The sequence below is a fragment of the Tiliqua scincoides genome, chromosome 1 (assembly GCF_035046505.1).
Source record: "Tiliqua scincoides isolate rTilSci1 chromosome 1, rTilSci1.hap2, whole genome shotgun sequence".
NCBI classification, from domain to species: Eukaryota; Metazoa; Chordata; class Lepidosauria; order Squamata; family Scincidae; genus Tiliqua; species Tiliqua scincoides.
In genome coordinates this window covers 56,852,746-56,878,343 of record NC_089821.1, presented here as the reverse complement: position 1 = coordinate 56,878,343, position 25,598 = coordinate 56,852,746, and the positions used below count along the sequence as shown (strand labels likewise).

General features: G+C 43.1%; 1 protein-coding gene across 3 annotated transcripts in view; it reads left to right on the top strand.

Moving 5' to 3' along the window:
• The window catches only part of BRSK2 (BR serine/threonine kinase 2), a 464,708-nt gene that overhangs the window by 305,256 nt on the left and 133,854 nt on the right, over nt 1–25,598 (top strand). The window lies entirely within an intron of this gene.

Here is a 25,598-nt window from a genome sequence, read left to right as displayed (position 1 = left end):
AGTTACCCTATCCTCAAATGCTGACTAGTTCCTAGAGTAGTTTTTGCTAGTGGGGTTGTGAAGTGGAACACTTCCCCTCTCTTTTTCAGATAGTATTGCATGTGTTGTAAGTGTCTGGGTTTGACTCTGCTGGAGATTTTCTTCATTGCTTGTTTCCTTTATCTGGTATTTTTATATTTTTACCTGAACATCACCAATTGTCTTCTTCTGTATCATGGGTTTTGGTAGTAATTGAATAATCAGTAATTTTGAGGATGGGAAAGTAGGGATCTCCAATACAGAATTCTCAGCACCCTCACCCAGCTATAATTCTCAAGATTCCTTAGGTGAAGCTATGTCATTTAAACAGATAGAAAACTGTTTTACTGTTTTTATTATTTTATTATTGTTTTTATTGCTTTAGAATGTGTCTAAACATGGGGTCAAAAGTATGAATACTAGGGAGGCTTTAACTGTCCCATCTCCCCCCTGTGGTTTTAGTCTGAATTGAGGCTGCAGTCCTATCCACACTTATCTGGGAGTAAGCCTCATTGACTATAATGGGACTTACTTCTGAGTAGATATTTAAAGGATTGGGCTCTGAGACTCTATCTATGTATTATTTATATCAAATAAATTTATTTGGGAAAAAGCTTCCATTGGCTCCAATAGCAGCATCCCCTCCCCTGTAAATGCCATGCACGGAGTGCCCAAGCATGCCATTGATGAGGTGTGGCAGCAAGTCATCTAGTTTTGGCCTATATATTAGCAGGGAGAAAACACCCTTTACGCTACTTTTGCAGAATGGGCTGTTACAGTAACTGCAAAGCAGCAGCGTTGAAAGTGAGGCTGTGACTTGTACTTATTATGACTTATGAGCTATAGCTATAAACCCTCTGCAGCATTTACATTACTGCTCTTCTGGGAGAAAATGCAGTGTGGTGCGCACTGATCTGCAATCATACTCAGTGAAGCACACGTAGCATAGATTGCAGGTAACAAGTACCAAAGATCTTTTGGATATAAATACAATACTGAGACTGTTGTAGAAAGGCCAGGAATCTCATTAATAAGCCTTCTGGCATAGGATTGTGAGCCCTCCCTTCTGGAGAAGAGGGGGGAAGCCCCTCTAAATGGCTGTTGCTGTGGAAGGAGTGCAGTTCCCGGAGAAATGTGCTCCACCTCCAAGATGTTACAAAACAGCAGTTCAGTAGAGGACACAGTGGCACTTAAGGAAACGGCTGCTGAAGCAGGGCAGCCCATTCAATCCACTTATCAAGGTGCTTCCAGTTCCCCACTTAAAGAAGCAGCAATGCATGCATCGAACAAAAGGAAGCCAGCATGAACAGAGCTCTTTGTGAATCAGAGTAACAAGAAAGCCAAGTCAGTAGAAATCTGTCACTTCTTACTTTAGGCTGGAGTTGCAATTCTGTGCACAGTTAGTAGCCCAGTCCTGCCCTTGAGCTATGCAGGAGTATTTCCACAATGCAATGACAACCCCTCAAATCTGCCTGGCGATAGATGTGCCATGGACACTGGCATGACATCAGAAAAATACTGTACTGATGTAGCTCGATTGTAGCTCGGTTGCTGGTACATCTCTGCAACAAGAAGATCAAGGTGGGACATGGGGGGGACAGAATGCAAGCAGGCCGAGGGTGAGTTGGTGCGTGCCATGTTCCAACCTTCCTTCAGATTACAGATGCACCCCCACCACCTGCAAAACAGTGTCAATTACAAACCTGGCTTAGGTAGGAATAAGCCCATAGGGACCAATGGGAAAGGGGAAAACACCAGGAAACCTCATTATCCATAGCCCCCAGCCCTGTTCACAGCATTACAGCCTCAGTGTATAAGCCCCTGCCAGGGAGACTGTAGCTAAATGAGAAAACACATGGCCCAGGACTTTACCTCTCTGGTATTTCAAAGGGGAACCTTGGGGATGGGAACCATTTGAGGTTTTTGGATTGACTGCAGTGGTGGCAAGGCTTGGCCTGGTTGGACTCTGGCCAAAGGCCCACATCTATCAGAAAGCCTACTTTGTGACGTTGACCCCTCAACTCTCAGTAATGGTTGAAGTGATAGCCCCAAATGCACCATCAAGGGATAGAGATGCCATATAGGGCCACAGGGCAGGGCTATGCCCCAGAGGCCCCAGCAACATCAGTATTGACGTAAATTTGTTTTTGTCTTTACAATTTAGGACTCAAAGTCCTTCTTGTGTAGTAAGCAGATATACATCAGCTGTGATTTGGTATAATGCCAGAGGTGAGAAACCCAAGAACTACTTTAGGTGCACCCAGGAGCCTGTGTCTCTCCAGTGAGATTGTTTTGTTTCACTTTTGAATAGTAGGGCCCATGCAATTTTACACTGCTTTGGAAAGTCCCCTTCTGTTCAAGGGGACACATTTCCAACATCTTACTGGAGCTTATGGAGCTAATTGTGACTGTGGGTTTTGCATTGTGGGACCATACAAGTAAATTAAATAATTTTTTAATTAAATGTACAAATCGCCTGTAGCTCTCAGACTAACAATTTAATGTGAACCAGGACTAGCCTTCATGCATGAAGACCTAAATAAGTAGGCTCTGCTTGCATGATAGAGCATTTTAACATAAAAACATACACAGGTCCAGTTAAAGCTGGGATAAGTGGCATCTGAGCAGAATATCTACATCTGAGGCCAATCTGTTCTAGTTCCGTATTTGAAGAAACTGCACCAGGAACAAGGTAAGGAGGTGGGCAATCTACTTTCCACTTGCTTTTAATGGATCTGTGCAGGTTGCATCTGTGCCTGGTTGGAAGAAGGTGAAGGCAGTGGCAGACTTGGGGTGAAGAGCACCCTGAATCAACCACACTCTTGCTGCCCCCACCATATGGCTCTGATGCAGTCCATATCACCTTGCCTAATAGATGGGTTGCCCCTGTCCGAGGAACATCGGGTGATGTTTAGGTGATGGGAGAGGGAAGCACCCAACTCAGAGGACAGATCTCTCCTTTATGCTTCTGCTGTAATGGCAGTGTGAAGGAGAATGCTCCTCATCAGCTCAAGCCACATATGAACTGTGTCTGCTCCTATGCTAACTGCTGCTAATTCAGATGCACCAGGAGGATTGGTGGAGGGCGGGACAGGAGGAACCACCATTGAGCAAACACTTAGGCAAATGTACTTCCAAACCCTAGTGATAACAAGTACTTCCTCTCTAAGGTATTCTCTGTACCACTTTCAACTCTGCTGCTGCCTGGTAGTTGCAGAGAGAGCTTGCATCTTAACGTCCTCATACTCTGGCCTTGATCTGTCTTTCAATTCCCGGGTGCAACCCACCATCCTATTATTTTCACCCTCTGCAGCATGCTTGTTGGTTCCATTGTTTTTTAATGTGGTTTTTATACATGTTCTGTTATATGTTGCCTTGTGGGCCTTTTCAATGGGACTGAAAGTCAGCAAACAAATATTTTGGATAATGAATGAATAAGAATGTTCTCTGAAGTTCAGTGCAGCTCCATCCAGTTCACAGAGTGAACTGCCATTCAGCACAGCTTGCTTTTTGATCAATCTCTCGAGCAATGACACCTCCACTGGACCATAAAACTGGTCCAATATTGTCAGCTGGAGCCATTTTATCACAGTCTTGTAATAGTAGATGGTTGCCCTGCAGCCCATCTCCTAGAACCATTAAGACTGAAACATTTTCTATCCCACTTACTAATTGTACTTCTTCTAGCCCTATGGAGACTGTCTCAAAGATCTGTCAGAGGTATCCTTTGATAGTTCTAGGCTCCTTGGGAGAAAGCCAAGTGCATACCTTTTATAAGGTTTGAATTTTTTTAAAGTCAGAATAGTGGTATCAGGGCATTTTTTTTAAATACTATTTTAATGCTCAGATAGAACTGTACTACTTGATTGTGTTCACTACATGTTTACAGGTGCATGGATGAAAAGTAACATGACTTGCAAGAAGTAGAGTACTGGTTGTTCTAACACCATAACACTATGAAGCCTAAGAATCTAAAAACATCTGTTGTGCAATGGAGTTGAATCCTTTTTATAATTAATCAATTCAGTAATGGTCTTACTGAAGTGAGGTGAGGTAGGGAGTGCCATTTTGTTAAACGAAATAAACAAACATAATTATCTATTCCAGAACTTTTGAGCCCATTCTTCAGCAGACCTTCCTAGAATGGTATTTGGATTTCTGCTTCCTTATTGTGGGATGGCCTGTGAAGCTGCCTTCGCATGATCTCCAGTATCTCAGGAAGAGGTCTTTCCCAACACTGCCTAGAGGCACCAAGAATTGAAATAGGACCATATACATGCAAAATATATGCTCTTGCTCTACAGCTGTTGTATATATAACTATTGCATCAGGGACGGTGCAAGTGATTTCCCCACCCAGTGCCAAATCCACCAAAATTTTAAAATATTGTTGTTACCTATCTCTATTGTGCAGTTCTTTTTCCAAAGCAGGAAGTGCAGGATTTCCTGGTTTATTTGAAGCTCGGGTTCCCAATCAGTGCTGAAATCCTGAGAAGTAGTTCACAAAGTCTCAGGAAAAAAAGATAGCCTTTGATCATTTTCAGCATTCTCCCTTGGAGGGCGAAGAACGAACTGTCTGCACCTGCAGCTGCAGCCAGCAACAAAAGCAGCAACCCACAAATCTTCTCTATAAATATTTAACAAATTTATAATAAATATTATCTAATTACAGATTGTGTATTGTTATCCGCTAGGGTTCCATTCCAGAACCCCTAGTGCAGTGTTTCTCAAACTGTGGGTCGGGATCCACTAGGTGGCTCCTGAGCCAATTTCAGGGGGGTTGCCATTCATGTCAATATTTTATTTTTAATATATTAGACTTGATGCTAGCATGGTTTGTGACTGCATTTGAAGAAATGTCACAGACCTGTATTTTTAACAAGCTACTATGTATAATCTTTTAACTATGATAGTAAATGGGACTTGCTCCTGGGTAAGTGTGGGTAGAATTGTAGCCTAGGATTGTTAAAAATTTTCCTGCTTGATGATGTCACTTCCGATCATGACATCACTTCTGGTGGGTCCTGACAGAGTTTCAGTCTAAAAGAGTGCATCCCATTGCACTATGCCAGTGCTGGAAAGACTCTTTCTGCTGTTGCCACCCTTCCCTGGTTATGTTTTGTCCCTTCCCCACCCCTATTATGCCCACCCCTGTTGCTATCATCCCCCACTCTGTTTCATCCCCTCCCCTCCCCCTGAAGGAGGGGTCCCAATAGAAACTTTGTACCCTCTGATAAAATTCCTCTTTGAGGTCCTGGTTGCATGTGGTCCATGCTGCTTCTAATTTTTGCCTCAGTTGTCCATGAGTTCCTAAAGGTTGGGAACCACTGATTTAAAGGGATTTTGCAAAGAAGTTAATAACATGATGGAGGTAGGTAAGGAAGTGGATCTGTGTGACTTACAACTGCAGCAATCTGGATGGAGGTGGTTCTAGCAGATTTGTGGTGAATCTCTTGCTCTTTCCACCATCCACCTTGAAGTTCCATCTGTAGAATTCTAGCTCTTTAAAAATCTGAAATGCCGTCTAAATGGAATGACTTTCCCTTCTACTTTAAGGTCCTTTTAGGTTGTGGTCAACCATAAAGGAGTCTACAGGGATCCCACTTGCATTCCTATGGAACATCAGTATAAAATCTTTTCCTTTCCTGTATCCCTGTCTCGCAGCTACCTCTCTGCAGCTTGCAGCTACCTCTCTGTTCTGTAGCACTGAGTAGGAGAATTCACCTTTAAAACCAATGTTAGGGAAGGAAGGAGGAATCTTTGTACAGTCTCAAAAAGATAATATCCTTACTTTCCAGGCAGTAGCAGCAGTTGCTGCTGGATCTCAAATGATTAATGAGCATATGCTCTGTGTGTGAGTGGAAATGTGCAAGCATGATACACAGCTAGCTGTAGGGACCCTCCAGGGAGAGGTGGGCTGCTCCAGTATGGCAGGGGCAGTGGGCGGCTACGGGAAAGCTGACTGCACAGAAGGTAGCATCTCTTAATGATGCTGATATCTTAATCATCACAGCTGCAGTGGTGGCTACTGTGTGAAGGTGTCTTGCGACCCCACATTGCTCTGTTGAACAAAGGAGCTAAGATGCTCATTTTGACCCATTGATGTTTGGTGGGCTTTGGAGCTAAGAAAAAGGCTGCAACTTAAGAACAAAATGCAGGGTGCCAAACCAAGGAAAGTGGAAATGGGGGGATTTTTCCAATCTAGAATACAAAGTAGCAAAGGATTCTCTTTTAACCCATTGATAAGCACATTCTGCTCTTATGGCTTTTCTGCAGGAAAAAAAGAAAAGGAAGGTACTTATGATTCTATGGATACCTCTAGGAACAAATCCTTGGCTTAGCATATGCTTCACAATAGGACTGGTTGGGAAATTGATTTCCTATACTGTGTGAAACTGTAAACCTTTGGAGAGCCCATTTTATTTTCTTGTTGCAAACTGAGATGAAAAATAGTGGCTTCAGAATTTCCTGTTGAAATGGTAAATGCAGACTATGGTTGCCAGCTTTTTCTCCTCTGACAAAACTCCAATGCTGTTAACAGCTGTGCAAAAGGCAGCCATTTAGCACAGGGGTCTCCACACCCCGGCCCAGGGGCCAGATGCGACCCGCGGCCAGTCTCTTGTCCCCTGAAAGCCTCTGGCCCACTTGGCCAAACATGACTGGAACTATGCTCTGGTTGCGTTTGGAGGGTGTTCAAGGGCCAAAGAGGTTGAATGAATGAGCCCATTCATTCATTTATTCACTCATCTAAGTTCCATCTCTAATTTATTTAAATAAATTTTATATTTAAATTTTTTTTTCCGGCCCTCAACACCTTGCCAGGTATTTGATGCGGCCCTCTGGCCATAAAGTTTGGAGACCCCTGATTTAGCAGATGAGCATTTTCCCCAACATTCCATGCCAGGAAAAATTTCAGCCACTAAACATCTGCCTATCATACACTGGTTAAGGTGCCAAAGCCAAACCAGGGTAAAAAGTTGGCAATTTTGACCCAGGCATTTTCAATTAAAAAAATAATAATTCTAGAAATGCTAAAAAAATTCATTTTTATGTCAGGTTAGGGGGAATGATGGACATTTTCATTGTGGTTTCAGATCATAACACTGAGATATAGTTTCCCACCTTGTACCCATCCATAAGGTGAGTTATAAAATATAAAGTTTTGTGGAGCATGTATACTTCGAAGATAATCCATGGCAGCTTTTTGCTTATGAAAAACAGGTGTTTGTTTTTAACTAGATTTCCATAAGTTTACCATTTTGACCCATGACTTGCATTGTGGAGGTTGCTGATGCATTTTTTTGTGTTGATGTTTCTTTTTGTGGTGACTGAACAGGAAGCCACCATGGGCAGAATTTAAAAAGTGGCCACCATGTTCTAGGCCAGTGATTTTTAACCTTTTTCATCTCATGGCACACTGAGTCACTTAAAGGCACAAGTCACTAAAATTGTCAAGGCGTACCATCAGTTTATTGACAATTGACAAAACACACTATGCTTCTGGTGATGGGATCACATCCCCCTATGGCCCTGTTAATCCATGACATTCCCCCAAACTTCTGTGGCACATCTGCAGACCATTCACAGAACACCAATGTACCACAGCACACTGGTTGAAAATAGCTGTTATAGGTTATGAACCTGGTGCAAAGTGTTACAAAAATGTGCTGTTGGTGCCTTCCGTGATCCTCAGCTGGGAGCAAGGAATAGGGAGGGTTTAGGACCACACAGTCCAATGGTGAGAAAGAGGGGTGCCTTGGGAAACAGGTTCCTGTGAAAAATTAGCCAAGGGGACCAGTGTGACAAAGTGTTGAGACACAAGTTCTAATCTCTGCTTTGCACTGAAGATCACTGTATGACCTTGAGCATACTACTGCCTTTCTGCTGTATTACCAGTTGCACAGAGTTGTTGTGAGGATTAAAAAATATGCAAACAACAGAGCCATAAGGGTTCATTGTTACTCATTCTGAGCTTTACAGCTGGGATGCAGAGAAAATATTAGAGTGCTAGAATTCTGTACAAGAAATACCATCTTTGATTTTATGTACATACTCTCTCTGTCCTTACAAAAAAAATGACACAGAGCAGAAGACCAATCTGGACTGAAAGTGCAACATATGTAAAACTTGCAGTGTCCTACAAGTAAAGTGTACATTAGCAGCACTGACCTTTGTATCTTTTGATTCAATGTGATGTGCTGTCCAGATATATTGTAAACAGAGGTGGGACAAAGCATTGGCCGAGTTAGGTTCTGACCAATGGCCCACATCCATCAGAGAGTTCACCTGGTGAAGCTGATACCTGAGCCCTCAGTAATGGTGGCACGAGTAATGCCCAGTGCACCCTGCAGCTGTGCTATAGGGTGCCCAATGCAGGGCTTTGCCCCAAAACTGCGAGCAACCTGAATCTATCACAGGGATTGGTTATGACCAATTTGTGTCCAATATGCCTTCTATAACAAAATGGAGGAGATGAGCTGTTCACTGGTAGCAAGAGCCCAATGCTTGCCCATGAGCAGAAGTAGAGCTACTGTCACAAAAAGTAGACCACTGGTATTCTTCCATTTTAGGAAGCCTCTAGACAGTGTTTCTCAAATGGTGGGTTGGGACCCACCAGGTGGGTCACAAACAAATTAAAGGTGGGTTGCCATTCATTTCAATATTTCATTTTTAATATGGTAGACTTGTTGCTACCATGGTATGTGATTGCATTTGGGGAAATGTTACATATCTGTACTTTTAACAGACTACTAAGTATATGCTTTTAACAATGACAGTAAATGAGACTTACTGTTGGATAAGTGTGGGTAGGATTGCAGCCTAGGTTTGTTAAAAATTTTCCTGCTGAATGATGTCACTTTCAGTCATGACATCACTTCTGTTGGGTCCTGGCAGATTATGATTCTAAAAAGTGGGTCCTGGTGCTAAAAGTTTGAGAACCACTGCTCTAGAATAATTCCAACAGCTATCTTTGCAGTTCAGAATTAAGGGAGCCAGCAAAGCAGAAGAATGTGCTTCAAATTTTGTGAACTGTCGTGTAGGACTAGGGTGAGGTAGGGTTAAACGGAAAACAAAGTTAACGTTCTGTTTTCTGATCTGTTATTTACAACCAACGTTGTTGTACTGAACTTTGAAAAACAGATTAACATTCACTTGTGGTTAAAACCTATTTCATGAAATTGTATAGGCAGAGAGCAGGTGTAACCTACATGACTCCTGCACTTGGAATGCACAGGTTCATTGTCACTTGTCACTCTTCTGCATCTATCTGAACAGCAAGTGCAAGATTTAGAAAACTGTTGAAAACAAGGAAACTTGTATTGAAAACAAGTAAATATTAAGTCCTTCTAGGCAAAACAAACTGGGAGGGAGGCTGCTTGGTCAACAGACCTCTATAAAACCCAAGTAAATTCGCAGTCATCTGAGAGAGATTCTCCAAGCTGATTTTCTTCTATGTGGAAAATGCATTCATCAAAATACCACAAAATGAGAAATTCTCTTAAGGAAAAGGGAGAGTTCAGTGCCCAGGGTGACTCAAAAAGCTATAAACACCAGTCACTTGAGGATTGTGCTGTTTCTGGCTTCCCCTACAGATTTCTAACAGAACTCTTATCTATGACCGCTTGATATTGATTGGCTGGCAGAATGTCACCAGTGTCCCCACTAATGAGAGAGACGCGTGGGTGGCGGTATGGGGAGAAAGCAAAGGAGGCTAAATAACTTGAACATAAAATGATCTTTTCTTGCTGCTTTGATCACTCAGATCCCTGCCAGGTAGGATCCTGGTTGTCAGTGGCTTTGATAGGATGATTTCATGCTGTTGCTGTTCTTGCTGCCCGTACCAGGCAGAGCATGTTCTTGTCTTCACTGAGGGGGTCTGAGAAGTTTATTGTCATTGCCTTTGTCACACAGTGAGCCCGAGGTGATGCTGGTCTGAAAACAGAAAGCTTTTCTGTTGTCAACATGGAGGTTGATTTTATGATATGATATTTTGCTTTGGTGGGGGGGGGCTGTGTATGTGTGCTTGTTTTTCTTTGCTGTCTCATACTGTGCAGCCTGGGCTGCGTACAATAACAACCAAGGAAAGGTTTGGATTGAAACATGGCTGTTCTTTCCTTTCTCTCTGCTACTGCATCGCGCTGTTAAATTGCACAAAGTTTTCAGAGAGAAAAACAGCTCTGTCATAGAACAGGGGCTTTGCGTGCGTGTGTGTTCAGTGAACTGTGAGGCAGCTATATTTGCTTAGCAGCCCTGTGCGAAGCAAATTCTTGGAGGGAAGCTATATCCTGATGAGAGGGCAAGTTATCTTGGTTGCACTGACCTTCTCCACAGTCCAGGAAGGACTGTGGATACAATGGAAAGAATAGGGCATGAGGAAGTACACCATGCTAGGCAGAAGAACCAAATAATGGTGCTTTTAAAAATCACTTATAGTAGTGGTGAAATTTGGCATGTGGAATGACAAAGGAATTAATACAGCTTTCTATTTGCATCCTGATACCACGAATACCAGTGCGATTGTCTTCCGTGCATGATAGTTGTCAGAAACATACATGGTGCATGACCACTACAAAGGATGAGATGGTTTGGGGGTGGATGAATCCAGTACACAATCCAGCCTCAAAATACATTAACATGTATTAATGCCTGTTTGCAATGCAGGCAGCAGTGATTATGGATCAGGGCAGTCTGTATGGCTGGAATCATCTGTCAGAGGATCCAATATTCTTCCATGGAAACCCAATTTGTCCCACTTTCTAGGTTACATTTCTGCTTTGGCACCTAGACTCGTAGCTATTCACTTGTAGTAGGACCTTGAGGATTACTCTTGAATGGAAGTAGAGCCACTATCACAAAAGTAGACAATTTGCATTCTTCCGTGTTAGGAAGTCTCTAAAATAATGGTTCTCACACATTCAGCGCCGGGACCCAGTTTTTAGAATGAGAATCTATCAGGACCCACCAGAAGTGATGTCATGACCAAAGTGACATCATCAAGCAGGAAACTTTTTAACAATCCTAACCTGCGATCCTACCCACACTTACCCAAGAGTAAGTCCCATTTACTATCATTGTTAAAAGCATATACATAGTAGCTTGTTAACAGTACAGGTCTGTAGCATTTTCCCAAATGCAGTCACATCCCATGGTAGCAACAAGTTTAATATATTAAAAATAAAATATTGAAATGAATGGCGACCCACCTGAAATTTGGGTCTTGATCCACAGTTTGAGAAACACTGCTCTAGAATAATCCCAGTAGCTTTCATTTCAGTACAAAATTCAGGACCTAATCCTATCCAACTTTCCAGCTCTGATACAGCTGTACCAACAGGGTGTGAGCTGCATCGTGTGGTGAGAGGGTATTCACAGAGACCTCCTCAAGGTAAGGGAATGTTTGCTCCATTACCTTGGGGCTGCATTTCCGCTGCAGAAGTGCTGGAAAGTTGGATAGGATTGGGCCCTAAGGCAGCCAACCAGTGGCATAGCTAATTATAGTGTAGCCCAGTGCCAAGCTCAAAATGTTGCCCCGGAAGTGATGTCACAACTGGAAGTGACATCACGCCCGGACTTTTTAAAAGATAAAAATTGGGAGGAACCCACTTCCTCCCCCCAGCAGCTCACTACCCACTTGCTCTGCTGCCTTACCCCAGTCAGTGGCATAGCTAAGGCATCTATCTTCTACTCGGGGTCAAAGAAGATTTTGTAGCCCCTCCCCCCCGCATGATGAAATCAAATTTAATTAAGTAAATAAATAAACAGTTATTGGTTCCATGCTGTATCATAATAACATTTCATTGGCTCTCAGTACAATCAGTCTCATAGGTCAGTTTGGAGTTAAGCAAATCCATTTTTTGTTCCTCAAGACAGTTGTGTTTTCATTTTCTGGGTAATTCATAATTTTTGATAGAATACAGAAATTCTAATGTGGTTTGTTTTATTGCACTCTGCATTAATTTACCTTTCCAATGATATATAACATGATGGTATTATCCATACATACCTAGATTTTCACAATTTTGGTCACTAGAGTCAAGCTCGGCTTATTGCCCCCCTAAAGCTTGCTGCCTGGTGCAACTGCTATCCCCTGCACCCCCTCAGCTACACGACTGAGCCAGCAAAGCAGAAGAGTGTGCTTCAACATTTTGAATTGTTATGCCTCTCAGTAAAATCACTGCTTGCCCCATCATTCTGAATATCTCATTATTGTATCTCTTTGTATTGAGCTTGTCATCAGCACAGATATTATTAAGAGGTGATGACATTAATTGCTAAAGAGTCTGCAGGGGTGTGGAAGCACAATGTATTCCTGAAACTTATTTGATTTAGGAGGGGTTTTCCCTCTTCCTAGAATGCTTACTTTATTACTTTGCCAGTTAGTTTCCCTGTTTCTATAAACAGCTCATTGAGCTTGAACCCAAGCATTCTGTTGCTGCTGCCGCTGATTGAGAAGGCAAAGAAAGAAATGGAAATGGGATAAGTTGCAAGTGTGGGTAACTCTGCCATAGAAGCCCCACTAGGGAAGAGGGGTAAGGCTAGGTCAGCCTAGCTTCATCAATCACCAAAGTACACTTGGCACAACTTCAGTTAAGGCTTTCCCACTCCTCCCTCACCTGCCTTAATAGCAGCGGAGAGAGAAAAGTGCAGACTTGACTTTTTGATTGTGTATGTTCTGTCCTTTGGCTTTCCTCCGAGGCCCTGGATAATGGTCTGTGGTGGTGCTGTTTGCCTTGTACAATGTCTCGTATCCTCCTGAGTATTACAGTTTTGTTCCAACAGCATACAGTATACTTCTTTTTCATGAAAGGTGAATGGGGAGGGGGGAGAACTAGTGCGGGTGCTTCCATCAGTAGCAATGTTTGAGGCATTTCAAACATTATACCCTCTTGGAATGCTGAAAAGCAAAGACCACCATCTCCAAAGTTTTGCATTGTTAGAGTTCTACAAAAGGGCAAAGGTCCTCAACACTCATCAGAGTTCCTGCATTCCTTGTCTAGTGATGGTCAAAGGTTGCATCAGAGGACTGCCAAGTCAGGCAGTAGCCAATGAGCATTACCTGTCAAATGGTCCACTTGGCTAGAGTAACTCCTGAATCCTCAGAACAATGGGCCCTCCATATCCATGGGGAGGGGGGGATTGGTTGGTTGATTTCAGAACCCCATTCAGATACCCAAATCTGCAAGTTCACAGATGTCATGGTGAGAAAATAGCCTATGGGCATAATCCTAACCCAGCACTTTCCTTTCCAGCGCTGACATAAGGGCAATGCAGCTCTGAGGTAAGGGAACAAACATTCCCTTACTTTGAGGAGGCCTCCATGAGTGCCACCCAACTGCAGGATGTAGCACATGTCCCATTGGCACCACTATGCCAGTGCTGGAAAGCACTGACATAAGGGGTTAGGATTGCACCCTAAATTGCATAAATTTGTGCAATTTGCATGCATGGCTTAGACTCGTATAAATTGCCTAAGCTTGTGTTAATGGCAAGTCTGAGGCAAACAAGGTGTGCTGCAGAGAGAGCTGTGAAATGACAGGAGGATGCTGCAGGTTTTATGAACCAAAAAAATTAAAATACACTTTTAACCTGTGGATGGTTAAATCTGTGGATGTGGAGCCAGCTGATACAGTGGGCCCACTGTACTACTGACATTAGTTGCACCCAATATACCATCATGGAGCAGGTTGAGGGATGCCAGAGCAGAACCTTTTCCCAGGATACTCAGCACCTTTGCACAACTTGAATTGTACCAATGGAATCAACTTTCTGAAAAACCAACGTACATTTATTATATTGGTGCACCTTGAGAGCAATGCCTCAGTATGGTGAGTTGCAAATTTCCCCAGAGTTTCAACTCTGAATGAGTTGTCAATGGGAATGGCTGATTTGAACGTTTGTGGTGGAATGGAAACAGCAACCAACTATTGCTTTAGCCATATTGCTCATAATTGGCCCTCTTGACAAGATCTACCTGGGTCTGTGGAGATAAGAGCAAAATAAACCAGTGTTATCCCCAACATTATTGAAGCTGATGTTGTTATATCAGGGACAGTTCTAAGTTCCTCTTCTAGAAAGGCTAATTCTTCTGTGCATTGTCGCAAAACCATACATCAAGTGGTTTAATTGCCATGTACAGTGGCGTAGCTAAGAGGGTGCAGGGGGTAGCAATTGTACTGGGCAATAAGCATTAGGGGGGCAACAACCTGAACTTGACACTAGTGGCCAAAATTGTGAAAACCTTGGTATTTTCAAAGAATACCATCATGTTATATACCATTCAATGTGGAATTTAGTGCAGAATGCAATAAAAAAAAACCCATGTCAAAATATCTGTATTCTATCAAATGTTATAGCCAAATAACCAGAAAATAAAAACACAACTGCACTATGTAACAAGCACTATGTAACAAAAACTGGATTTTCTTAACTCAAAACTGACCAAAAGGACTGATTGTTCTGAGAACTAATTAGGTGTTATTATGATACAGCAGGAAACCAATAAGGTGCTAATATGGGGGGAGCCTGGGGGAAGGCCACAGACCAAGTGGGCAGTGAGCTGCTGGGGGGAGGATAGGGATTTTCCCCCATTTTCACTTTTTTAAAAGGCTGGGTATGACGTCACTTCCAGGGTATCATTTTGAGCTCTGCACCGGGCTACATGATCAGTAGCTACACCACTGGTCATGTACCACTGAATAGCAGATAATCTTGCATGAATGAATAAATCTACTTGTCAACTCTCATCACTACTGCCTGCAACTTAGATACTGGTTAAAAGAGACTCTCATCGCACACAGATGCCATACAAGAGCATGTTGGTTCTCTGATTGGTGGCTAAAACGATGACTAGTGAACATCATGTAGTAGTCATGAGCTGAGACAGCTTTATAAACAGGATTGGAAAGATTAAACTGAATTTAAAAAAAATCTGTTGATATGATTAAAGTCCCTGAAGGAGGCACTTTTCAGGGAGAAGAATGGTCTTTCTTAGCTAGTGATGCAGTTTTGTATACCTATAGCTGAATTTGCCTAATTCCAGAATATTACAGGCACATGGAATGCACAGAAGAAGACTCTTACTTCAGAATACAGTACCTCTTTTCTGTGCTTTCTGTGTTTCAGTCATCTGAAACACATCATGAACCTGGACTCCCAGTACTGGATGATGAGTCAAAGTGGCAGAGAAGAGGGGAAGGAGATAGTCATCTAAATCTGTCCAGGTGTGTGGAGCAGAAGCTGTTCCAATACAGGTGTGCCCTGGTAACCTCGGGGATCCATTCTGAACCCTCCTCCGTGGATACTGTGGATGCTCCCTACCCCTACACCCCCCACCCCCACACTCCCTTAAACATTTGCCAGGGTGAAAATCGAGCCAATTTTCCAGCTGCTTTGTATTTGCTGTTACAGCTGGAATGGTTAATAGAAGCACCAGTGAGATCAATAGAAAGACCTCACTACTGGCTGCAAACACAACCTGTTTAAGCAAGAACACGCACCCAGTAAGTATTAAAAACAGTCTAATGGGTGTGTGGGGGGTGCAGGAAGCGGGGGGTTGTCCCATTGTGCGCCCATTACATAATTTTTAAAAGTTATAGGAGCAAAAATCGACTTGTTTAAGCAAGCCGATTTTTGCCCTGATAACTTTTAAAAATTTCCCCCCACCAGTGTATACCTGTAATCATGGATACAAGATCCACGGATATGGAGGTCCCCTGTACTCTGAATTTTTACCAGGCATTCCTATGATAAGCATAAGTAAAAAAAATGTTAAAAGCCAGATTAAAATCTTGCAGTACTTTCCCCTGAACCCCTGGGAGGGCGTACTGCCATGCAAGTTGACAATGAACAGGAAATAAGTCCATGCAACTTGTTTTGCTCTCTGGAATACATAGTTTTGCAAGGAGTCCAAGGAGAGGTACAAATTTGGCAGCGTGGAGTTCTGAGGACAAAGACATGACTACAGCAGTCACAGGTAGCAAGGAGAATTAATACAAAAGAATGGTGTGCTTGTGTGCATGTTATGTGTGTGTTTGGGAAAGAGGAGATGCCATGACATTTACCCTGAACCATCTGATAGGCTCTGCATATTGTCCGGAAATGGGAAAGTGCAATCCACATCCATAGCCATAGGTGTGAAATTAACTTAAAACAAAGGGAAGCTGGACCCCCTGAGAGAAACTGGGTAGAATGGGGACAGAAGTGATGGTTTTTACATTGCTCCTACTAAGCAGATTGTTGGTCTCTGTTATTAGCAGAGTCAGTGGAGCATCCCACTAACTAATCAGCTTCCTGCTTAGAACCTAAAATCTTCTAATTGGCACCTGCAAGGTCACAAACCAAGGGCTATATCTTTGTGGTCATTTGAAGGAATTTCTGACTTCTCCCATTAACAGAAATGCCCGTGCCACAACCTGGACAAAAGCCTATTGTGAGGAAAGGAGACTAACTGAATCCAGAATCCTCTCTTGGCGACCCAAAGTCTGTGTGGCAGATGGAAGTATCTTTTTCTCATTATGCAAATATCACTCCATGATTTCTGTTTACTGCAGGCTACCAGAGTCTCTCTCTAGTCTAGCAGTTTGAGGCTTGGACTGCTCTTTGGTAATTGTATCTGCATTAAAGCAGTCAGCCCTTCAGGGCTCTTGTCCTTCCCAGCTTGCAGCCAGACAGCAATATGTGGGTTTCCTGGTGCAAGGAGGCGTAAAAGTGATACCAATCACTGGCAAAGGTCAGGGGAAGAGTGCAGACTTGTATCCCATATTTAAGGTTTATTTGGTTTTATTTCAGAGGTCGGTGCCTATGGTTAGTTGATATGGTTTACTACTGTAAGTGTCTTCTCCTCACCAGTCCACTGACAGAATTACAACAGACCATGTCCCCACCTATCAGCCACTGGTGCTTCCCTGCAAATGTGAAATCATGTTCTTTGGAAGACATTCACTCCTGCAGAGATAATGTAGGAATCATGATACTTTCAGCTTTGGATAGAACTATTACACAGTTCTCTGTAATGCTTCCATAGAATGGGGAAACAGTTATAGCAGCATTGTATCAATTTCCACTGCAATCTGTACAGCGATCTTGTCATTATCCCTGGCTTTCTGTGTTTAATTCGGTTACATGGGGTAGCAATAATAAATACAGACAGGCATTTCATTTGAAGGTAGCGGAGACAAAGGCAGGTGAAATTTATTATCCTCATGTTGTTCTTGCAATTTTAGCTGAGTCTGATTTCCCCTGTTCCCAGGTAGTACAATCCAGATTTGATAACTGTTTCAGTTTTACCAAATATCACTGATGGGGAATGGAAGTCATAGAGAAATCATTGACTTGTTGAAGGTCACAAAGAAAGCAAAGGCCACTTCCTAAATGGAAAAGCTATTTCCTAATTTTCTGCCAAAATTGCTTAACATTCTGGTTTATCTTATAACAAATACAATAAATACAAAATTGTAGGAAAAAAATAGAAATACATAAGAAGAGCCCTGCTAGATCAAGCCAAAGACCCATCTAGTCCAGGTTCCTGTATCTCACAGTGGCTCACCAAATGCTTCAGGGAGCACACAAGACAAGAAACAACCTGCATCCTGGTGCCCTCCCCTGCATCTGGCACTCTGAGGTAGCCTACCTCTAAAACCAGGAGCTTGTACATACCTGTAATGATTTATAACCCGTGACGGACTTTTCCTCCAGGAATTTGTCGAATTTCCTCTTAAAGGCATCTAGGCAACATGCCATAACGTCTTCCTGTGGCAAGGAGTTCCACAGACTAATTACACGCTGGGTAAAGAAATATTTTATTTTGTCTGTTCTAACTTTCTCAACACTCAACTTCAGTGGATGTCCTCTGATTCTTGTGTTATGTGAGAAGGAAAAGTCTCTCTATCCACTCTGTCCATCCCCTGCATAATTTCGTATGTCTCAATCATTTCCCCCCTCAGGTGTCTTTTTTCTAGATTGAAGAGCCCCAAATACATTATTAGTTAACCATTCAACCACCACCACACCATATTTTTCCATCCCTCACAATGCTAGTGCTGAGGACCTGGGGCAAACTCCTACATGGGGTCCCCTTGGGCCCCTCCCAACCCTCTGTGGCACATAAGGTGCAACCAATACCACCAGTATTGGCACTGAGGAGTTGTCCTGGCTAGGAGGGCTGCCTGATTACCAGGGACTTTCAGTCAGTGATCGCCCTGGCTGAGCCTTAATATCACTATGCCTCATTCTGAGATTAATTCACCTAGGAAAAGTCTCAGAGAGGTCAGCTTTCAGGTCATTTGTATTATGGAGTATCATTCAGTACTGAATAAAAGGCCTCCATATTATTACAACAGTTACCTTTCTTACTCCTAATATACGTACATTGTCAGGCTCAGCCCAAAGTGAACTTGCACCTAAAGCACTGCTCCAAGTTTCTACCTTCTTTTAGTGTGCACTTTGGTGTGCTTGTGCTTGTAATCTTCCTTACTCTGACCCCCCTTTACCACCACTACCACCTTCTCCTCCTCTCTCCCTCAGTAATACCTGCCACTTCTTCAAATTAGGCAGGGTGAGAAGGTGTGAGAGTGGAAGTCGACATCCTGTTCATACTTTTTAGAACAAGTAGTAGAGTCTGGGGGCAGTAGAGGTGGTGGTAAGAAGGGGATGCAGGATTGCAGCAACCACTGCTGTGATTGCTTGATTGCGGCAACAGCACTGGAGAAAGATGCGGGTCACCACCATCCTGATCTTCTTTCCACTCACTCTCCTTTCTGGTTGGAGTGATAGGGAGATGCAGGGCACTCTCTCACCAATTCATTTTGTCCCCTAACCCGCCACTCAAAGTGGCCACTTCATCCAGCCTCATGGGTGGACCAGCCCTTTATCTTGTCAGCTTTTCCACCCTGTTACAAAACCAGGAGCCCAATCTTATCACCATCACATGGTGTTGTAAAAATGCCTTAAAGTGTTTTTGGAATTCAGAAAGTGTTGCTTGCAGGAAGGCTTGCCCCATCTTGCAGTTGCTGCATCCCTGCCAGGGCAGGTAAGTGTTGTGCCAGGTGGCAACAAGGGAGGTGGGGAGGGGAGGTTTCACAGGTAGGGAGGAGGGGAGCAGTTCAGGCCAGGGAGGGAGGTGGAGATGACAGAGCAGGCCTCTGCTACTTCCTAACCCTTATCCTGGGCCTAAAAACCCTACATGGGGCTACTAAATAACTGGCACAGATCCAAGGAGCCCCACTGAGCAGGCTAGGAAACTACAAGGGGTAAGGGAACAAGTGTCTCCTTATCCGAAGGAGACCTCTCACCTGCTCAAATCCAATATTGGATACAGTGTGGGCCCAGCACCTCATAAGAACATAAGAACAGCCCCACTGGATCAGGCCATAGGCCCATCTAGTCCAGCTTCCTGTATCTCACAGCGGCCCACCAAATGCCCCAGGGAGCACACCAGATAACAAGAGACCTGCATCCTGGTGCCCTCCCTTGCATTGGCATTCATTCTCGTAACATAGCCCATTTCTAAAATCAGGAGGTTGCACATACACATCATGGCTTATAACCCATAATGGATTTTTCCTCCAGAAACTTGCCTCCGCTGCACCAGCGTTGGATAGGATTGGGCTATAAATAAATTTGTTTCAGTGGCATTTCTAGGGAGGCATTAGAAGCAAATGCCACAGGGTGCCATGCCCCTGAGGCAGTACCGTCTTCAGTGCCCTCATTTGGGAACTAGGGACGCCACATGTGGCCTCCCCAGCCCTCTGAAAGGTTGAAAATAGCTGCTTCCAGTTTTCACTGAAAAACAAAAGTAGCAATTGTCAGCCTTCTGGAGCGCTCCAAAGGCCCCTGGACAGTGGAATGGGGCACTCGGCGGAGGGGCAGCATCCTACTGTCCTGTCCTCAGGTGGCACAGGGACCAGGATTGCCAGTTAATAGTTTCACTTATGACTGTGGCAAGCCCTTGGAAAAATAACCCAAATATTAGTGCAGCATCCATTAATTAAAGTGTGTGGATTCTGGCACAAGACACCACATTTCAGCAAGTGATTATTTGCTTTGTTATCTATTTCTTCTTCCTTTTGAAAGTAAATCAGGAAAAAAAACTATAGCTGAAGCCTTTGTCTGAGCAACCAAAGTCATAAATCTCTGTTTTTGTGTGCCTGTTCATCTTAGGGTTTTGGACAGTAACTAAGAAGTACCCTGAGAGAGTGCTAGCATCACATCACTCATTGAAGCTGGACATGTTGCCACAGCCGTCATCAGCAGGGGTTTTTCAAAAGCAATGAATCTTTATTGTGCTGAGGGCCTTTCCAGGAAAAAAAACAACAACTATGATTTTATTTATAGTGTGAAAGTAGCACCAGCCAGAAACCAGTAAATACCATTTACTCTAAGCCCCTCAGTGTACTGGATGGGGACTAGCTTTGTTGCTAGGAGGAAGGCCTAATTGCTTTAAAAAAATTTGCATGTTATTTTTCTAGAATGCTGAAGAAGCGATATGCAGGCTACAGATGACTACTGTATATAGCTATGAATACACATGTATAAAAAAAATAGAATAATTGGAAATCAGTACAGGACAGGGAAGGGACATTTGTTGGTACTCGGCGCTTAATTCATGCATGAGCACTCCTGATTTCAGTGGTTCAACAAAAAAGCATTCAGCCTCTGAGGAATTTATTTTTAAAAGAATGAAAGGTCACTAAAATAGTGCATGGTGGTAGAGGGACATTAGTTACTCATTGCATTTGTCTTGCCAATAGTTACCAATATGTATCCTGGACCAGCCCATCCTTAAGTAAGGAGAACTAGAACTTACTTTTCACCTGTACTTAGGTGGGAAGTCTCCACTCACAACAGCATGAGCTATTTCAAAGAGGGGGAGATGAATCCTAAGAGCATAACCTACTTACATAAGCATTTGCACTTATCAGCTCTGATGCATTTCAAAAGTTCTACTCACAGTACAGGAAGATGAACTTTCCCACTGATCACTCTCCCATCCTTTTGCATGTACAGTCTGTATATCAGAGCTGTATATGAGCCAGCTGTGAACCGATCTGCTTCATCATCATGATGTCTCCTTTGGACAATTGATCCTTCCATTAGACCTATTGTGGTATATTGACTCTTGGATTTGCATGTGGGAAATCCATGTTCCCTGCTAACCAAAAAGTCAAAAAGACTTGAGTCATGAGTCTTTCCCTTTCAAAAGTCAGTTGTGGTTCTGCACAAAAAAATGGAACTGCTGCCAGGGTGCGTGTGTGTGAGACAGAGAAAGAGAGTGTGTGACTAGGTTCTCTTTAACCACTCCCCTAATGTCCCCATCCCATCTGTAAACAGGGTGGGAGGGGGTGGGACCGACTTCGTGAGAGCAGGGACAGGGAGAAGAGTCACATGCAACAGCAGTCTGACCCAATATGACCCAATCCTTTGCAGCTCTATTCAGAAGTAGTCCCATTTGTGCCAGTTGTTCAATGAGGCTTCCTTCTCTCAAGTAATAATGGAACCCACAGGAGCCATGTGGTTGGAAAGCATAATTGCTACGAACCACCTCCCCCTGGCTTCCCTGTCTCCTTTTTCCCCCTCCCTGGGTTTCTCTAGTCAATTCTAAGGCAAGAACCCCTTTGGGCTTCCCCTTCTCCCCTACCTTATCCAAAGAAACAAATCAGATCGCCCATCCTTCATCCTCATCCAATGTCCATCGGTTCCTTCAGAGATGGACAAGAGTGCCTGCTCCTGCCTCTCCCTGTACTGCTTAATGCAAAAGCAATACATTAATCCTTCCCTGCCTCCTGGCTGGAACTTCTCTGCCACTCACCTGGTCTGAATGATGGCCCCACAAGGTCTTTCATGCCACAAAAAAGGAAATGAGCACACCCAGACACACTCGAGTCTGCATACGTAGGGACCGAGTGCTGAGTCAGTGGCCTCAGAGTGCCCGAGTCATTGATGCAGGTGACTCGAGTCTGCACAAGTCAGTGAAAAACACGTGTTTTTGAGAATCGGACTTGAGTCACCTGACTCACCTTCCCATCCCTGCTACCCAAATGACAGTGTGACAAGAACTACCCTTCCCCATCCTCCTCTCAACACTTTTTCTTTCTGTTATTATACAGCTGATGAGAAATCTTTAAACATACTGTTTGTATTTTTTCGAAGAAAGAGAGGGGGTTATAAAACTTTCTGAAGCAGCTGGGGGGCTTACTTCCAAATGGGTTCAGTAGGATTTATACTAAGTCTGTTCAAGTCTGAGATGAGTTTCATCAGTCAGGCAAATAGAAGCTGGTTAGGGAGTTCAGCCATAGGCCAATCAGCACACTACCACCTCTCCCCCAGAACTGGTTTGACCTTGGAGAGTGGTAGAATGAGTGAAAATAGGCTGAGCTGCCATCGGACATTAGAAAGGTATTGTGTCTTGACAGCTGCCCATCACTAATATTTTGGCAAACTGCATTGCAGTTGGGCAGTTCCTTTTTCTGAGGAACTGGCTTAGAGACAGATGGGAGAACTGGTACCAGGAAAACCATTCTGAATATAAACTAGGTTTAAAAAAATAAAAACTCTTTAAAGCAAATCCAGTCTTGTCAGATCAAGCATATGATGAGAACTGCCCTGATAAGCAAAGTAGAAATGAATTTCAACTCCAGTACAGTAGACAAGACAGAGTGGTCTGTTACTTGTAGGACTGTGATGGCATCTGTTGAAGATGAAGCCTCTGAATACTGATTCTTATTGTAATTACTTGCTGATGGTATAAAATTGATGTCTCTGAATTATGAGCAATTAGCAGCAGGTATTGCTAAATCCCAGTTTCTTAGGGAAATCCCACAGTAAGTAAAATACTGCAGTGTGATCAAAGGAATTGAGTGTTGGAACTAGACAGAGAGAGATACTTAGGTTTCACTTTCTCCATGGACATACTGGACAGCCCTTGGGCACATTACGGAAAACTTCAGCTCCTTATTTAGCTCCCTGATACAGAATTAGGCAAACCTATTTCATTGTTGTTTCAACCCCTGCTAACTGGGTAAGAGGCACTTTTTCAAGTGGGTGCTCCTTTTTTAGCAGGGGGAGAGTAACCGGCCCACCTCACCCCAGCACTGTCTGTTCTAGTGGCTGTCTGCTGGTATTCCTTTGCATCTTTTTAGATTGTGAGCCCTTTTGGGACAGGGAGCCATTTAGTTATTTGATTTTTTTCTCTGTAAACCGCTTTGTGAACTTTTAGTTGAAAAGCGGTATATAAATACTGTTAATTAATTGTTGTATGAATGAATGAGATAGTGCAATCATTCCCACACTGTGAGTTGGGACCCCCAGTGAGTTGTGGCCCAATTTTTGGTGGGTAGTGAAACTGGCAAGTTGGTAGCTGACTAGGAAAAAGTATTGAGCCTTATGGAAAACAAAACAGAGCAGCATGCATGTATACTCCTTGGCGACCATGCCTCAGTCCACTTCAAAGGGCAGGCTGAGGGGAATGCAATGCCCCCAGAATGGTCCTGATGAATGCAGGCTTCAACAGACGCTCAAGAGGAAGTCGTCGTCCCCCAAGCTGACAAGGAAACTGTATTGAGCCCTATAGAAAATGTAGCTGAGCCATACATGCATGTTTACTTGCAAACAGGCAAACATGCCTTGGATCTTACGAACAGCCAGGCGAAGGCCACCAGAATGACCCCACCCTGATAAATGTGGAGCTCAACAAATGCTCCAGATGTCACATGAGCGCAAAAACACACCCCATAGTAAAAAGGATAAGAAAAGAGGCTTGAGCAGCTGGTAAGGTGAAACTGCTTTCTCAGTTTTGTAAAGCTAGGCAGGTCCCAATAGAGCATCATTTTAAAAAGTGGTCCCAGTGCTAAAAAGTTTGGAACCACTGAGATAGGGACTTGTGGGCTCAACTTGTCCTGGAATATAGCTAAAGGGTTGAACTCTAAACTGAGCTTACTGCCCACACAAAAATGTACTCTTGCTGCAGCGCAGTGTGAACAGTGATCTGTGTGACTACAATCAAGACAACATGATAAGTGAAGTGAAACCAAGGCATTAGTCTTTGACTGTGGTCAGGCACATTTCCTACATTCGCCCTTACTATCAGAAAACCGATGTGCAAATTGAACCAGCTTTTCTATGTTTCTGTTTTCATTCTTGTTGAGAGTAAGTATAACAGGGCTGCCCAGGTATCTCCTTGACTTGTTAAGTGTGCATTCATAGCAGCACCATGATAAAAACAAACCAGAATGCCATCTCTGGGAGAACAGCACTGTTAACAGTTCCTAAATGGGGTTAACAGTTGGGTTTGTCTGATTCTGCATCATTCTGTTTCTATTAAAGCCAAATGGTCAATCCTGTGAGTTTCCTTCTCAGTTCATTGGACCATGGAATCAGGGCATAAGTAATTCATTATTTCATAAGCCTACTTGCCCATGTGTTATTCATGGCCACTGAATTCATACCTGCTTCGTCTATGAAACAGAATGAAATGGCTACCACTAATTTCATAAGCGCCAAATTAAACAGGACTTCTGAATCAGCAGGCAAGATTACCCAAGCAGTTCATGCAGGCTTTTTATTCAATTCTAAATGGGAAAAAAAATGTCAGAAAAGTTCTAGTAGCATATACCATTGCTGGATTTCACTCAAAATCTGGATCACCCTGTGATGCTGTGGATACCATGTGAAAGAAAACTCACAGGGATTAAATTTGTGGACTCAAGCAAATGAGCTTGCTTGGAAGCATTTCTCGCCCATAAGACCCATAAGACTTCAGAAATACAGCTTCACATAACGAGACAGTAAGCCCGAGGGCAAATGGGCACATCACCCATCACTGAAGATCAGACATTCCGGAGACTGGTGTGCTGGCCAAATGTTTAGGGCTGCAATCCTATTCACACTTTCTTGGAAATTTAGCTTCATTGACTATAATGAGGCTTACTTCTGAATGGACACACATAGAATTGGGCTCTAAGGCAATCAAAATTTCTAAAATTTCTGAGGTTTATGACTCAGGCTGTCTCCCCCAACCCCACTAAATAGTGGTCTTCAGTCTACTAAACTGCAAAGGAATGAATTGCACGGCTGCCAGGACTAGGGTGCCGCACTGTGGTAGAAGGGCAGGAGTTTGTGCAAAGCCTTGTGTAACATTTTGTACTAGATGTCCGAAAAGAGTACTGCTACTTGCTCTTCAGGGTTTACAATGAAACATTAAACTGGGAGCATGAGAAGCACTGTGTGAATGTGACCTAAGACAAGCCTAGGTAGTAATAGCTGTATGCTAATCTCCTATGTTATTGGGTTTTAGTTCTATACTTATGGAACTCTGAGGATCCACAAAAGCCTAGACCTTAGGATTTTCTCAGTCATTGAAATGCCTTATGTTTTGATTAGAATAGAATGTCTGCAGTTAAGAAGGCATTGTTTTATTTTAGCTTGATAGTTTTGCTTCATTTATATAAATATATTATTATTTTATATAAATATTATATAAATATTGAATTATTGATGTATTGAATATTAATTTTAATATATCAGTTTTTTATTGAATTGCATTATATTCTGCTTTTTCTCTAAGGAGCCCAAGGTGGAGTACATAGT